At 37.7% G+C, this 15,988-nt stretch overlaps 1 long non-coding RNA gene across 1 annotated transcript; it reads right to left on the bottom strand.

Annotated features, from left to right (window-relative positions):
- Window positions 1-4,387: 4,387 nt before the first annotated feature.
- Window positions 4,388-12,864, bottom strand: LOC122798862. Its single transcript, XR_006364317.1, has 3 exons — window positions 12,659-12,864; window positions 6,890-6,967; window positions 4,388-5,072 (listed from the first exon to the last, which is right to left on the bottom strand). It is a non-coding gene; the product is annotated as an uncharacterized LOC122798862 (long non-coding RNA).
- Window positions 12,865-15,988: the final 3,124 nt, after the last annotated feature.

Here is a 15,988-nt window from a genome sequence, read left to right as displayed (position 1 = left end):
ACTTCTGGGCCTGCAGTTACCCAAATCAGTGATTATACCTCCATTGTGTAGGAGAATAACTGCAGCCATCTTCCATTCCTTGGGCATGAAACTTGACTGAAGGTTCCAGTTGAAATGTGATTCAAGTGGACCTTAAGAGGGCATGTTTCATATTATTTATCAAACATCCTGGGATGTTAGTGACCCAGTGGTGCAGTGTTTTTGGCCTTGGAAAGTGCATTGATAATGCCTATTATTGGTTGGGGGGATTATGGTATGTGCTATTTATTATTTGGACTATAGGAGGGCATTTGAGCTGAACCTGTCAGCCAAAAGGTCGGCAATGGCCTCAGGTTGAGTGTGGGTTTTGCCATTTACAATAAGTTCTGCACATTGTTGTGTAGTGTAATGAGGTAACAGACATGGTTGCCCTTTGCATGAAAAGCTATTTTTTCTTCAAATTTAGACTTTGAAGTATTAATTAACCCTTTTAGCTGCCTGCTTAGATTAGTCGGGGGGGCTTTTAGTATGTGTAGCTTTGTTCCTTCTACATTTGGCCTAGAGTTTTTTCTTTTGTTGTATAACTGATTGATATTAGGATTCCACCAGGGAGGCTTGTCTTTTAAGTTTGCCTTATTCTTACTAAGAGTTTTCCTTATTCTTAGTACGAGTGGGAACTTATCCCACTGTACAGTTATCAGTATGGCTATACAGAGATTTTGTAAATAGCTCACCTTATGCAATGGTGTTTACTGGGTTTCAGGGTGCCTGGCAGTTAACCAAAGTGTTGCTTAGCAGAGAGAGAGAGAGAGAGAGAGAGATAGAGAGAGAGATTAGCCTTGGAATAGTTCATAAAGATTTTTGGTTGCACTGGATCCCCTGATTTAATTTTTATTTTAAGTAATACTGGCTTATGATCAGCTCTGATGAGCAAATACATTATATTAGGTGAGGAACATTGGATCCTCCCATGTTTATGATTACAAGGTCAATGATGCTTGTATATATAATGGGTTCACTAGGAAATCTCGAAATACTGAAATCCCGAATTTCAGTATTTTGAAATTACATAGCCAAAACCTTAAAATCCCGAAAACGAATAACTGCGAAACTCAAAATCCCGAACAAACTACACAGAGACACACAAACATACACACAATGTCTCCCCAAAAGCACACAGACAAACCTAGACCACATATAAGAAGGGGGGCAAGCCCCCCTGCACCCTCCACACCTCCTACTTATATATACTAATTCCGAAATCGCACAGATGCACAGAGGTAACACACCCACACATTTTACAGTCCCTCGCACACACACCACAGTCACAACACACTGACATACAGTAAAGCCCCTAACCAACACACTTACACATACATACCCAAACTAACACCTAACTATTCACACACCGCAACACTATAGGCGCTAATTCAAAATCTTCATACTTCGGGATTTTGAGTTTCATGCTTCTGGTATTTCAAAGCTTCGGTGTTATAATTCTGAAATACTGAAATTCGGGATTTCAGTATTTCAAAATTATGAAGGAACCCATATATATATATATATATATATATATATATATATATATATATATATATATATATATATATCAGCATGTATATATCATGTTATTTCTCTGCATCTTGCTCCATTTCTCTTTTTATTTGAGTATAAATGCATGTAGTTAATGACTTATTTTAATTAAAAGACTTTACACACTTTATAATGAGAAAGCCCAATGCACTTGATAAGATAAAAATTGCAAAAAAAAAAGAGAAATAACTCTGAATTTGATCTTTAAGTCATATCATAGGCTGTGCTACTTAATGATATCTGCTGTAAATATACTGCTGTTAAACTGCTTTAACATTTTTTCTAATATATAAATTATATATATATATATATATATATATATATATATATATATATATATAGAGAGAGAGAGAGAGAGAGTATATAGTTTACTATCATTATGCTGAGCACACATTGCTCGACACTGCAAATGTGAACACTGATTTGCAACTGCTGAAAATGCCGAACGCAATGGTTACGAATTGCAAAATCCCGCCCCCTTTTTGATCCATGTTAGCACTTGTTTTTGGGTGTAGAGTGGTCAGAAATGTCGAATTCAGTGTTTTTGCAACATTTTGACCGTTCGGCATCACGGGATTCACTGATTGGTGTCACTCATACGCAGTGTTGAGCAATGTGCACTCGACATAATGATAGTAAACCATATATATTGCTATATGCTATATATATATATATATATATATATATATACACACACACACACACACACACACACACACACACACACACATACATACATGGGATCCCTACTTCAGCAGTGGTGCTACGGTAGCATTGTCGCCTCACAGTAAGACATTGTCCTGTTCGATTCTCAGCTAAAGCGTCTTCTGTGTGGAGACATGCATTAATGGGCGTAACTTCATTGAAGGCTGTGCGTCAGAGCTGGCAATTCGGTATGCAAAAATCTACTGCCAATCATTAGCGGACCGCAGTTCCACTGTGGAGACCCCTAACTGGGAAAAGCTGAAAGATACAACATACATGGGATCCTTACTAAATCTCGAAATTCCACAATCGAGACTCTGAATCCCGAGGACCAGAATCTCGAGATGTCGGAATCTTGAACATAAAAAAAAAAAAACATTTTCTAACGTATATGCAGGGGGGCAAGCCCCCCTGCATCCCTCACACCCCCTGCAACTTAATAATACCAACTCTGAGATCGCACGACAGTGGAGTGAATGGCAAAATAGTGCTGTGCAGAGTGGAATGGAAACTTTGCTGTTCACTCCACTGTAGTGCGATCTCGGGAGTTGGTATAATTAAGTTGAAGGGGGTGTGGGGGTGCAGGCCCCCCTGCATATATGTTAGAAAATGTTTTTTTTTTTGTTTTTTACTTTTCTTTTTTTTTTTTATGTTCAAGATTCTGCAATCTCGAGATTCTGGTCCTTGGGATTCAGAGTCTCGGGATTGTGGAATTTTCAGATTTAGTAGGGATCCCATATACATACATATATATTTACATACACACACATGTGAGTGCATATATATATTTATCCAATTTACAAGCATCCTAGTTTGCATAATCAAAGTGGTTGATTTTTGTTTCTGAATGGTGTCTGCTTAACCTTTATAAGCACGTGTATCAATAAGATAAATATTCAAGTTACTGTTTAGAACTTGGATCATCTGACAGCAAAAGGCTGGATTCCATATCGTTTGTTGACTTTAGCACATTATGCCATTATCACCACTAAACTTGCAGAAAACATTGTAATATTTAAATGTACTTAGAACAGCTCAGTGCAAAAGGGAGTATTGCAGTAACAACAGTGCACTAAGCAAACCTGAAAGTTATTCATAAGTAATGAGAAATTGTTGTCAAAGCTCATTGTACATAAAGTTATTGAAAGAGTATCCACAAAAACAAGCTAGTAAGGCAGCTGAATTGACCCAACAGCAATTAGAGATAAAATCCAGTAAAACAAAGCAAAAGGTCCAACCATCCAAAAATGGTTTAATAAAACAAATGAAAACAGTTTAAGCCATTCAGGACAGTGTTACAAGTAGAGTAAAACCATTCCATATTTAAACCAATTACAGCCTATCGGATCATAATGACAGTCGCATGGCCAATTAAAATACAGAAACATTAAATGCAAAAACATCACATATAACTTCTATATACAAAAATATTTAAGTAGCATACCTTTGTTTCTCTTTTTAAAGAGGTTTAATACGGTTTTTAACATTTAAACCAGGAAGTCTATCTGCTCCGAAATAATTAATCCATCTATACTTTGTATGTTCTCTCTTATTAAATAAATCTCCTCCACATTTAGGAATACCTTTTGCAGAACTCTGAACTTGAAAGTGGGTTCACTTCCAAATAATGAAACATGTTTTGCTAATGCATTAGCCTCAATCTTCCTTCTAATTTCTGAAATATGGGAGGCTATGCGGTCTTTCAATTTCTGATTAAAACATATACATTGTTCATAACTAGCAAGTTAAACTACATTTATTTCACATTTGTAGACCATTATCTGTAATGTTTCAAAGGTCCTTGCATGACTATTGACCAAGAAAATGTTGAACAAATGCAGGTGTATGTCACCCACCCTGCTCATTACTAAGCCATGAACATTCCTGTGAGCATCATTAAAGCACATCAGTGGTAAGTCCCTGAATGCTCACATGTCAATGGTACAATTGTTTGTCACTATGGATCTGACTATGTGCAGTTGTACAATCAGTGTGTACAGCTATTTGCAGAAGGTATGAACTGATATGAACAAATAATGGATGTGAAAATCAGGAAACATCATAATGTACTGTTAATGAATAAATTATCTGTACCACTGTGTACAGATTAATGCTACATTACTGTTTGATGTGGTTAGAAAACAAGGACTGCACATAGATCATCTGATATACCTGTATACGATCACACTTGGTATCAGTATTACCAAAGCATGACACACAGCAACACATCATGCCAGTCGGACATCATGACAACTGACATCCAAAATAGATGGGAAATGACATCTCCTTCTGTTGCATGTAGATGATATGGCAATACACAATTCCAAATCATACCACAGTGTTATTGCTGTCTATGGACAATACATGTTGTCTGTCATTTGCTCTCAATAAAACACATTTACATGCTAATTCTTGCAGCATAACACACGTAGAGCATACAGGCAATACTTACAGACCAGAAGGAACAGGCTGACGGGGCTGAGACTCATGAATGAACTCACAAGCTATATCCCTGAAAGAACCTGGCATATCCTGTACCATATCCAGTAAGAATGGCCCTATCATGTCCCTCATCTGTGTTTAGAATACATCAGTTACAATCTCCTGGATCTATTCCCATTAATAGTCTGTTCCTGTCCTGGCATCATCTCCTCTGGGGTGTAACAAGCATGATGGATTGAGCAGGTGTTCATCCAGCTTCCTCATCATCTTTGTCATCTTCATCACCATCATCATCTGGCTGGCATGTGCTTGTTGTCATCATCTGATAGGTGAACGTCCATGGATCCCATGCCCTGTCAAGATGAATTGCAAAACACAACAGAAATTAAAAGCAAATATCTATCATGCAAAACATTCCCAAGAAAATCATAGCAGAATGCACTAAGGAAATGAAAAATTACACAGGGACTAACACACATGTCTATTTATGGATAAAGGTACCTTATACATGCCTGTCCCTCAATGTCTTATTTGTAACCAGAATGTCATTATTCTTGTGAAAACTTGTATTGGCTTAGAGAAAACCATACAGGTAATCATTATTGTAAAAATCTATCAATGTAGAAATCTAGAGATTGCACTGTCTGCATGTAATGATTCATATGAACAACCACCAAGTGGTATTGTTAAAATGAGACAAAAGCAATAGAACACTATTGTGGAAACTAGGCAAACCATATAACAAATATCCGAGCCAAGCAACACAATAATTGGCTGAACATACATCAGTATAATAAAGACAACATTTACAAATATTTTATGTTCAATCACCAAAACCTGTAACATACAAAAATGTAATATATGTTGTACTAACAGTATTATTAGGGACCTATATTATGGGATTGAAGAATCTCTTCTTCAAACACATAATAATCGACACATATACAGCGAATGCTGTAAACCGCGAACAGCCACGTCCTCAAATTTTTTACTCTGGGAAAAAATTCAGTTGGTCATTATCAAGAATTGCCATTTTCTTCAATGTAGAGTGATCTCGGAGTTGGTATATTTAGTTAGGGGTGTGTGGGGGGCACAGCCCTGCACATCTATGGGTGCAGGGGTCAAAGCCCCCCACTTAGTGTTTTAAAGTTTTATTTTACGGCCATGTGAATTTTTTTCCCCAAGGAAAAAATTCAAGGACATGGCCATTCCCGGTTTACAGTGCTTTATGTATACTTGTCGATTATTATGTGTTCAAAGAAAAGATTCTTCGGTCACATAATATAGACCCTATTATTTGCATATAAACATATGCATTACATACTTACAATTAGTAGCCTTCAAAATACAAACATTTTCATAATGCTTGCTGATCATGAACTGTTGTAAAAAAAAATGTCCAAGTATCAGTAAACTTAGGATATAACAGTATTTTAACAAAAACACCCAAGATGTTAGAGGGAGATGCAGTACCAACATTTTTTTTCATACATCTTTACTGAATTAATTTACAAGTCATATAAAGTTAGTCAAACTATAATTAATATAACAAACATTACACTTAGGTTATATTGCTATATATCATATAACCTAAGCAACATTACATAAATTATTCAATTCCTGCTTTTATTCAAACAAGAAATATCTTTATTCAGCCATCACTTACTGCATAGGCACTCATACATTTATATAAATGAAAACAAACCATACTGACACAACCTTAGTTGCAAGCATTTTACATCACAACTGAAGGGCATGCCATACATGCCACAGACAGCAGTGCAAACAGCAGACTGAAAAGACTAGCTATGCAAAACAGATCCACCACTAGATATGACAGCCACACCTACAAGCAGCAAATATAGCACTAAAACTTGTTTGCAAAACATCCACCCTAGCATATGTGTGACACATTCAGAAATCCAACAGTTACTTAAGTAGGAGACTACAGTTCAAAAAAAAATGTGAGCTGAAACAATGGCTTAATGCTACATAATAGTTCAACATTTTATGCATTTAAGTCATAGTTTTCAGCACAGCTATAGTGTGATATTTCACTTACCTTACTGATGCATGACAGATATTCCTGCATTCTAAACAATATACACGTTAATGTGAAAAATACAAGCCTGTAACAAGGATCAGATCATTTCAGAAAAGGTAAACATACCTCTGTCCCTCCACTGCTCTTCAAGTCTGTGCATCCAATCAATGCACAGAGTGCAGCTCCTGGTCCAATCTTCATCACCTGAGAAAAGAAAAGAGAAATTGTGAATGAAGTATTCATAGGTGTGTACTAGGCGAATGGCCCTGGAGCCTATATAAGCCTAGCCCAAGAAGATTCCCTGGCATCATTCCACCCAAAGTTAGTTCCCAGTGCCTCTGTCAAGCAAGGCCACTGAAGTGATCTGTGGGGTGAACTTCTTATTGCCCATCCACTCAAGATTTCTCTTAAAGAGGGCCAGTGAAGTACTCTGCTTGACATGAATGGGAAGTTTGTTCCAGAGTATGGGAAGTTTCTGGGACAGGAACCTGTCCCTTCAGCATGTCCTGTTTATTGTGGTAATGAGGTTTAGGTCCCTGGACTGTGTGGCACAGAGGGATTGGAATTTATTTAGGTGTAGCTTATCAAGCAGCTCTGTGTCAGACATGGCTTTGTAGGTCAAGCAGAGATCACCTCTAAGTAGGCAATAAGAGACAGAGTATAGCCGGAGTTTTTTGAGTCTGTCCATATAGGGCATGTATCTAAGGCCTAAGATCCCCTTAGTGAGGTATTTTTGTGGCCTTTCCAGTTGTTGTAGGTGTCTAGTGAGGTAAATACCAAATGAGGTGTTGTATTCTATAATAGGTCTAATGAAGGATGAGTAGAGAGGGATTGTGACCTCTTTCTTTCTGGATGAGAAATCTTTTGTAATGAGATGTGCTGCATAGAAGGACTTTGACTACAGTGGCAATGTGGTTATCAAAGGAGAGGTTGCTGTCAACCTGTGTCCCTAGGTCTCTTATCATACCTTTGGTGTTTAGTGTACTCTCGCCTATGTAGTAGTTCATGGGCACCAAATTTTTCCCAAAGGGAATGACAATACACATTTTGGCATTGAGCTTAAGGCCATGGTTCCGACACCAGTCATTGGTGTCAGTAAGCCCTTTCAGTTGGAGAATCAATAATGGCTCTCAGTTTGAAATCATCGGCGAACTTGATCAGCCAGAGTCCCTTTGTGTTGGCTTGAACTTCAGATTAGATGCCAAACAGGAGAGGACCTAGAACCGATTCCTGTGGGACACCACTTGTAACTGGTCGGTAGTCAGATTTGGAGTCCGCTGCTTTCACAGTGTGGGTTCTATCAGTGAACCAGTTGGCAACTCATCTTATGAAATAGGGGCTATGTATAGTTTAGTGAGTCTATCTATGATTCCTGAGTGAGGGATGGTGTCAAAGGCCTTGGCAAGATCTAGGTAGGCTGTGTGAACTACCTTGCCCTCATCCACAGCTCTGGTTATAGACTCGAAGAAGACTATCAGGTTGAGCAAGCATGATCTATCTTTCAGAAACTCAAACTGCGTGGGGTCCAGAGTTTGGAGATTCCCTCTGTCCTTATTTATAAGGTCCATGATGATGTGCTCCATAGCCTTACATATCAGATTCATCAGACTAATAGGGTGGCAGTTCCCAGGGTCTGTAGTCGCTGCCCCTTTGTGGAGTGGGATGAATGTAGCAGTGTAACATTTGGTAGGAACAAAGCCTGAAATGAGGCTGTGATTGAACAGGGTACTCAGGTGTGGTGCCAGTTCACTTTGTAATTCTTGTAGAACACAGCCAGAGATATTATCAGGTCCCATGGAAGCTGTATACTTGACTTTGGACAGTGCGGATTTACCTGTGTAGCTGTGATATAGGGACTTGGCATTCCTCAGATGTTGTGATAGGCCCTTTAGGGGTTGAAAGGGGGGTAAAGTTCACACTGAACCTGTCAGGCAATATGTTGGCAATCAGTTGGTTCTGTATATGTATTGCCATTGTGCTGTAACTCTGAGCACATCTAAGTATTGCCATGTAGATTCTTGGCATAACTATAGAATGCCATGTGGTTGTCTTTAGAATCTGCAGCAATTTTGTTTTTGTAGCTAGCTTTACAGGATTTGATGATGGATCTCAGTTTTTGCTGAAGCTAACAAAGGAGTTTTTTCCATCTTTGGAATTCACCCTTTTCTGCAACATTTTTTTTCTTCTAGAAAAACAGTCCCAAGGATGAAGCAGCAGCAAAAACTAATAAAAACCAAACCGCCAGTCTGACCGAACAATGAAGGAAACCACCAGCAATAGCAAAAAACACAGTTTAATATCGTTTTAGTCTCAAAAGACTTCTTCAGAATGAAATAAAATGCACACAGCAGCATCCCCTTATATATCAAATCAAAATAATTACTTAATAAAACAATTACTTAAAATGCACTAGCAAAAGGAATAGTCATTTAAAGGCACACATCTAATAACATAACATAGACAGTTCATTTTAACATCTTAAGTCTTCTGTTCTTCAGAAAACATTTAATATTCACTGTATCATTAATGCCATTTTTTTGTCAGCCCCTAACCTGAGCTGCCACAGTTTCTCTCTGTTCCAGTTGGTCCTTATATTTCTAACTACATGTTACAAAACAGGAAACAGATTTTTTTTTTAAACCACTACATGTAATGGAATGTTCAGAGCATTGTTGATGTTCTTAGTTCTAATACAATAATTGTGTTCTTTAATTCTTTTACTACGTGGTCATGTGGACATACCTACATAGAATTCATTGCACACAGAACAAACGGAAAGATAGTCTATGCCACTAGTATTGCAGTTGTCTACACCATCAATGAAAAAAGTGTCCTGTTCAAGAATGGTAGCTCAATATAGGGTCTCTCTAAAATAAAACATGAAGAACAAAAAACACATTTATACATCCTCTTAGAACATCTGCTGTTGTCAGGGGTACTTTTATATATGGAGTCAAATTGCAAACATTTTTTTAAACAGTCAGAAATTGGGTCCACCACCTACAACTTGTATTAATTTGCTACTTCCACATAAGATGTTCCAGTTTCTACTAATGGACCTGATGTTAAATGCATCAACAGACATATCCAAAATACAAGAAGTACCAAAAGTATTTGTGTTAGTGTTGTTAAAACTTAAATTGTTAACACCTGCGACTCCATGTGGCTTATTTGTAATAGTAGTAAAACCATTTTTCAAAATCGGTGGAAAATCAGTAGCCCTTCTTGTTCTAATTTCATTAGCTAGTTTGCCAAGTATATCTGAGGGGTAACCTCTAACTAAAAACATATTCTGTATAAAGCTTTCTTCTGACTTAAAATCAGCTTCTTGAGAAATACTTTGTGAAACATGAATAAACTGACCCTTCAGTATGTTATTTTTCATAAAAACAGGATGGTTCCTCAAATAATGCAAATAACTGTTAACAAAGTCTCCTTCCTATGTATTCTACTTGTAAAATAAATTAGAAGCATCCCAAGTCAGGGTAAAATCCAAAAAAATGTACTGATAGCCCAGCATTCCCCAATACAAATTAAAAAAAAATCACTGAAATTATTAATACTATCACAAAAAGAATGAACCTGTCTATGCCACCTTCCAGGATAAAAAACAAATCATCCACATATCTTCCATAAAAAAACTACATGATATTGCTCCATAATAGGTCTGAGAACACTATGCTCCCACCACCCAAGAACTAGATTGGCGTAAGCCGGGGCCGCAGTGGACCCCATAGCTACTCCTTTTAGCTGCTTGTAAATAGTCTTGTTAAATAGAAAATAATTGTTACTAAGCACTAGTTCTATTAAGGTGCATAAAACAACTATGCTGTCAGAATGAAGGTGGGCTACATTTCCCAAGAACTGTCTAACAAAATCAACCCCTTGATCATGGGGATACTCATAAACAATGATTGGACATCCACTGTAAACAAAATGTTCTTCTTAGAATCAAAGGAATATGCAGAACTGAAAGTCCTAATCAAATCCAAAAAATGCCATGAGTCCTTAATAAATGAACCTAATTTTTGGAATAGTGGATTTAACATATAGTCAACTATTAAAGAAATACCTTCTGTGATTGAATTAGGTGAAGATACTATGGGTCTAAATGGGGGGGTTAAGATTTTTGTGAATTTTGAGTATATCAAACATGGTCCCCAAAAGTGGATGTTCAACTAACATAAAATCATAAATGTCATTAGTAATATACCCATTGACCCACAGACCATATAAAATAGAAAGTATACTGTGATATGCCTTAAAAAACTAGCTGTTGACTAATGAATATTTAGTCTCAATACTTAGCATATTTTCCATAGAGTTGACATATTTATCTTGTTCAAGAATTACCACCCCCCCCTCCCTTATCGGCTTTCATAAACCAAAGGTGGCTTAAAGACCTCAGTTCTTTTAGGGCTGTTCTTTGAGCTCTAGTAATATTATAAAACTTATAATCTACCTTAGTATGAACAAGTTGTCTGATGTCTTCAGTGCAATAATTTTCAAAAACATGTAAGGTGTTAGTTAAGGGGGAGAGTAATGGTACTTGCTTTGGCAAACAGACATTTATTAAACTCCATACTAGAAAAAACACAACTTAAATTTAGTCTACGACAAAACATTTTTAAATCCAATAATGTGCATCCTAAATTCATCCTTTTGCTAGGCACAAAGTTAAAACCAAGCCCTAAAACAAATAACTGATCAGAGGTAAACGAATAACAAGTCAGATTATAAATTTTTTCATTCAAAATGTCAGTATTAGAATGTTCAGTAAAAGCAGTTACTTTTTCTTGTTCCTTGTGGAAGTCTTTCTTGTTGACACGTCGCCCGTCTCGTTCTGACATAAAACAGGTTGTTTGTCTAAAGGGACTCACCCTGCATTAACTGGAATCTGACCAGAACCATTAATTTCAACCTGCTTATCACCAGAAGTATCAGACATATCATTCATATCTAATACATTCTCAGCAGGAACACCAGACAATTCACTTATGGAATAGTCAGAATTCAAAGTCAAACAGGAAGTGACATCGCCACCTGTCTTAAAAACTTCACTAAAGGAAGTAGGAAGACCAGAAGCTCCTTGGTTTCTATAGTGACCCCTAAGTTGGTTCTGTGTCTTAAAGGGGCCAATACTCTTTTTAACATCAGAGAAATGGGAAAAAGCAGTATTTTTGGAATATGCATCAATGTCCCGTTGTAACAGCTTTAGCTTTCTCTGTATTAAACCCTGCTCAAATTCTTCCATAGAAAAAAAGCAAAGCAGCGTAGTCTTTGTTTAAACAGGATATATTTCTTATAAGCTTCTACATATCATTGCATACCTCCTCAATTTGTTTCTTATTGCAGCCAACAAGCAATTTTAAGACGTCAAGCCTGTTTTAGAAAAAAATGACACCAATTCAGAAAAGAAGGACTCAGTTGGAAGTATACCATTAGGGCATTTAAAAAAACGCAGACCCTTAGGTACTACTCCTACTTGTATGCATTTATCAAAATACTTAGTCTCAACAACCAGAACTATGCACTTTTTTAGTAGTTTTTCCAACAAAGATAAAAGTCTTTTAGCCTCGTTTTCCACCTTTACATCACTCCCATCAAACATAGTAGAGGTTAAAGCTAAATTGTAGGCATAAACTGGGTCTGAATCACAGTTTAAGACTGCAGTAATGTCACTAAACTCAATCTTGTTGCTCTCAAAATGAAATACTGAAGCAGTCTTATCAGTTACAGTCTCCACACTTTCATCTTCTGAACTAAGTGAAGACAGTTTACTTAAACCAGTCATTCGATAATTACTTGCCATCAAAGTTTCAAGAGTCTTTTGCATGTCTTTCATAGTGCACATCAACATGGAAAGCAGGTTGGTATCTTAAAAATCAGACATACCAGGTGTAGGATGAACAAACATCTCCAAAAGTGGGTCCTCATTCAGGCCAGCCAGCCACAGGAAAGACACATCAGCTAGGAAAAACAACAGTCCCAAGGATGAAGCAGTAGCAAAAAACTAATAAAAACTAAACCACCAGTCTGACCGAACAATGAAGGCAACCACCAGCAACTAGCAAAAACCACAGTTTAATATCGCTTTAGTCTCAAACGACTTCTTCAGAATGAAATAAAACGCACACAGCAGCATCCCCTTATATATCAAATCAAAATAATTTCCTAATAAAACAACCAATTACTTAAAGTGCACTAGCAAAAGGAGCACAGTCATTTAAAGGCACACATCTAATAACATAACATAGACAGTTCATTTTAAAATCTTCAGTCTTCTATTCTTCAGAAAACATTTAATATTCACCGAGTCATTAATGCCAGTTTTTTTGTCAGCCCCTAACCTGAGCTGCCACATAGTTTCTCTTTGTTCCAGTTGGTCTTTATAGGACTCCCCATTATATTTCTAACTACATGTTCCAAAACCGCAAACAGAAACTTTTTAAAAAGAAGAATAGAAGACTGAAGATTTTACAATGAACTGTCTTTGTTATGTTATTAGATGTGTGCCTTTAAATCACTGCATTCCTTTTGCTAGTGCACTTTATGTAATTGATTGTTTTATTAGGTAATTATTTTGATTTGATATGTAAGGGATTGCTGCTGTGTGCATTTTATTTCATTCTGAACAAGTCTTATGAGATGAAAGCAATATTAAACTGTGTTTTTCACTATTGCTGGTGGTTTCCTTCATTGATCAGTCAGACTGGTGGTTTGATTTTTTTTACTTCTGTTGTACAGTTTGTTTATGGTGGGGGGCCACTAGATTGGTTTCCTTTTTTTGGGGGGAGAGCATATTGGTATGGCCCGTTCTATGCACTTGTGTATATGCTCATACAGTGCACTGGTGTATTATTCAGCAGTCATGCACCTATTTTCCATTTGTATGGGTGTTATGAAGTTAGCCATCTCTGTTTTTAGAAGCCCAAAATTGGCTTTGGATAAGTTTTTTTATGGTGGTTTCCTTTAGGGGAGTGAGGGTGGGATGTGGATATCCATCGTGATTAGCTTGTGGTCAGATCTGACCAGGGAGGAGTTGATTACTGGTGTAGAGCAATGGTCACCCATGTTAATAATAACCAGGTCAAGGATGTTTCTACCCCTGGTGTGGGTAAAATGAGTTGGTCCAGGGCATTGGAGCTAATGAATTCCAGAAAACGTTGAGCAAGTGTGTTGGTACATGAGTAATTTTCCCATTTAATGAATAAAGTCTCCCAATATAAGGACATTGGGTTGTACCCTAATATTTTCCAGTGTGTTTAGGAATGTGGAGTGGAAGTCTTGGGATATGGTGGGGGTGTGCCTTACTATTGAGTCACCTATGACTAGTGTATTGGGTAAGCTGTTTTGCCTTATGGGCTCTGGTTGAGTGGCACACTGTTTATGTGAGCTACATGTCTCATGGTGTATGCTGGGATGTGGTGTTTGTTTGCATTTCTGCCTCGGAGGTCTCTGTTGTTTGGGCAGAATTTTATTGAGAGCCTCCGTGAAAGTAGGTGTGTGTGTTTTGTGCTACTATGTGAATGTTGTGGTGGTGTAAGTTCCGGAGGGCTATGTGTTGAAAGTGGTGTGGTGCAGGTGTTAACCTTCTCCTCTTGACGCTAATCCAGTCTTGGCTGGAGACTGCTTTGCTTCCAATTTGGGTATATATGTGCATCTCTCACAAGCCATAGTGTTGGGAGGTAAGAGGAGAGGGTTGTCTGTGTACATGAGAGAGTTGCTACATTACCTCAGGATGACCAAGTTCACCAGGTTGACAGGAGAAAGCACAGGGAAATGACCTTTAGACATGCCTGGATATGACCTCAATATATTAAGTACTGAAGCCTTTTACAGGAAAAATGTCACTCAAAGTGTCTGAGTCTGTACAGAGTACTGCCAAACACTTGAAGGGAAACTAATATGTAGACCCTGAAAATTTAAGGATGAAGTATTTAGGCAGACATTCTAAAGTTAGAAAGAAATCAAGCAATACTTACTGAAAATAAAGAATTAGCTTGTCAAGAATGATGAAAAGAGGGGAGTCACATGAATGGCTACTACCTGGCTACTACTAATGCTGGTCTCAGCACAGCTTCACTCTGTTGGGTTACAGTACTCCTTTGCTGCTTCTCTCACAAGAAGCAAAATGTTAGCACCAATCCCAAGAAGAGAAGCAGGCCACAGCCTGTTTGGTGATCCACAGTCTTGTTCCAGATGTTGCAAGGGTCTGCAGGCTTGTAGCCTTTTTCCTGGTAGATGCCTCGAATAGCAACCAGACCAATCAGGTACGTTAAGCCTCATATGACACTCATATACATTGTTCAAAACAGTTTCTAGTCAATTTATTTTTGAAGAATGTTACATAGTCACCACACACACTTTTTAGGTCTACATATAGGTATTAACATCTTTGAACAGAGACTGGAAGACATGAGAATCAAAGCTGCAACTACAATGTACATACAGACTCTAACCTTAACAACTTTCTGCCTACCTAATTCATCTTTACTGAAAATGCAAGTCATGAATGCAGTGAAAAGATTTGGTTTTATGATATCACCTGCTGGATGGGGGATGCTCTACTAATATGTATAACTTGTAAAAAACTCCAAACTATTAAATAAAAAAAAAATATGTATCCTGGCTTATGATTTCAGATGGTGAATATGTGTTGACATATAGGTAAACAGTTTGCAAAAGTTAATTCCTGTCAGCACTGTGGTCAGAAACATTAACAGTAATGGAAAACATTCATTCCTCAGACAGTGGGACAGTGTCATGTATCATAAATCTTCAGTCAACAGAATCATATAAGTTGCTGTACATAAAAGACATCCGAGATTATCCAAGTGCAACTAACTTAGACCACAATCCAAATTGTAACTTGCTACAGATCCCCCACCATGCTCCAGGATTAACACTCCTCATTTCTTGATACACTTGGAAATGTTAGGGAAAACCTAACACCTTAATAATGGGTGATTTCAACTACCCCACCATTGACTTGGAAAACTACTCATGTACCAGTTCTTTTGCTCAACGTTTTCTGGAATTCATAAATTCCAACACCTTGGATCAACTTATCCACACCCCACCAGGGGCAGCAATATCCTAGACGTGGTCTTTACCAACATGGGCGACTGGTGTTCCACAACACAGGTCAATTCCTCATTGGTCAGATCTGACCACAAGCTAATCACCCTAGACATCCACATCCCGCCCCCACCTCCCATTAGG

Source organism: Protopterus annectens, chromosome 3.part1, assembly GCF_019279795.1.
Source record: "Protopterus annectens isolate FY-2018-M chromosome 3.part1, PAN1.0, whole genome shotgun sequence".
NCBI lineage: Eukaryota > Metazoa > Chordata > Ceratodontiformes > Protopteridae > Protopterus > Protopterus annectens.
This window is presented reverse-complemented; position numbering and strand designations above follow the sequence as displayed.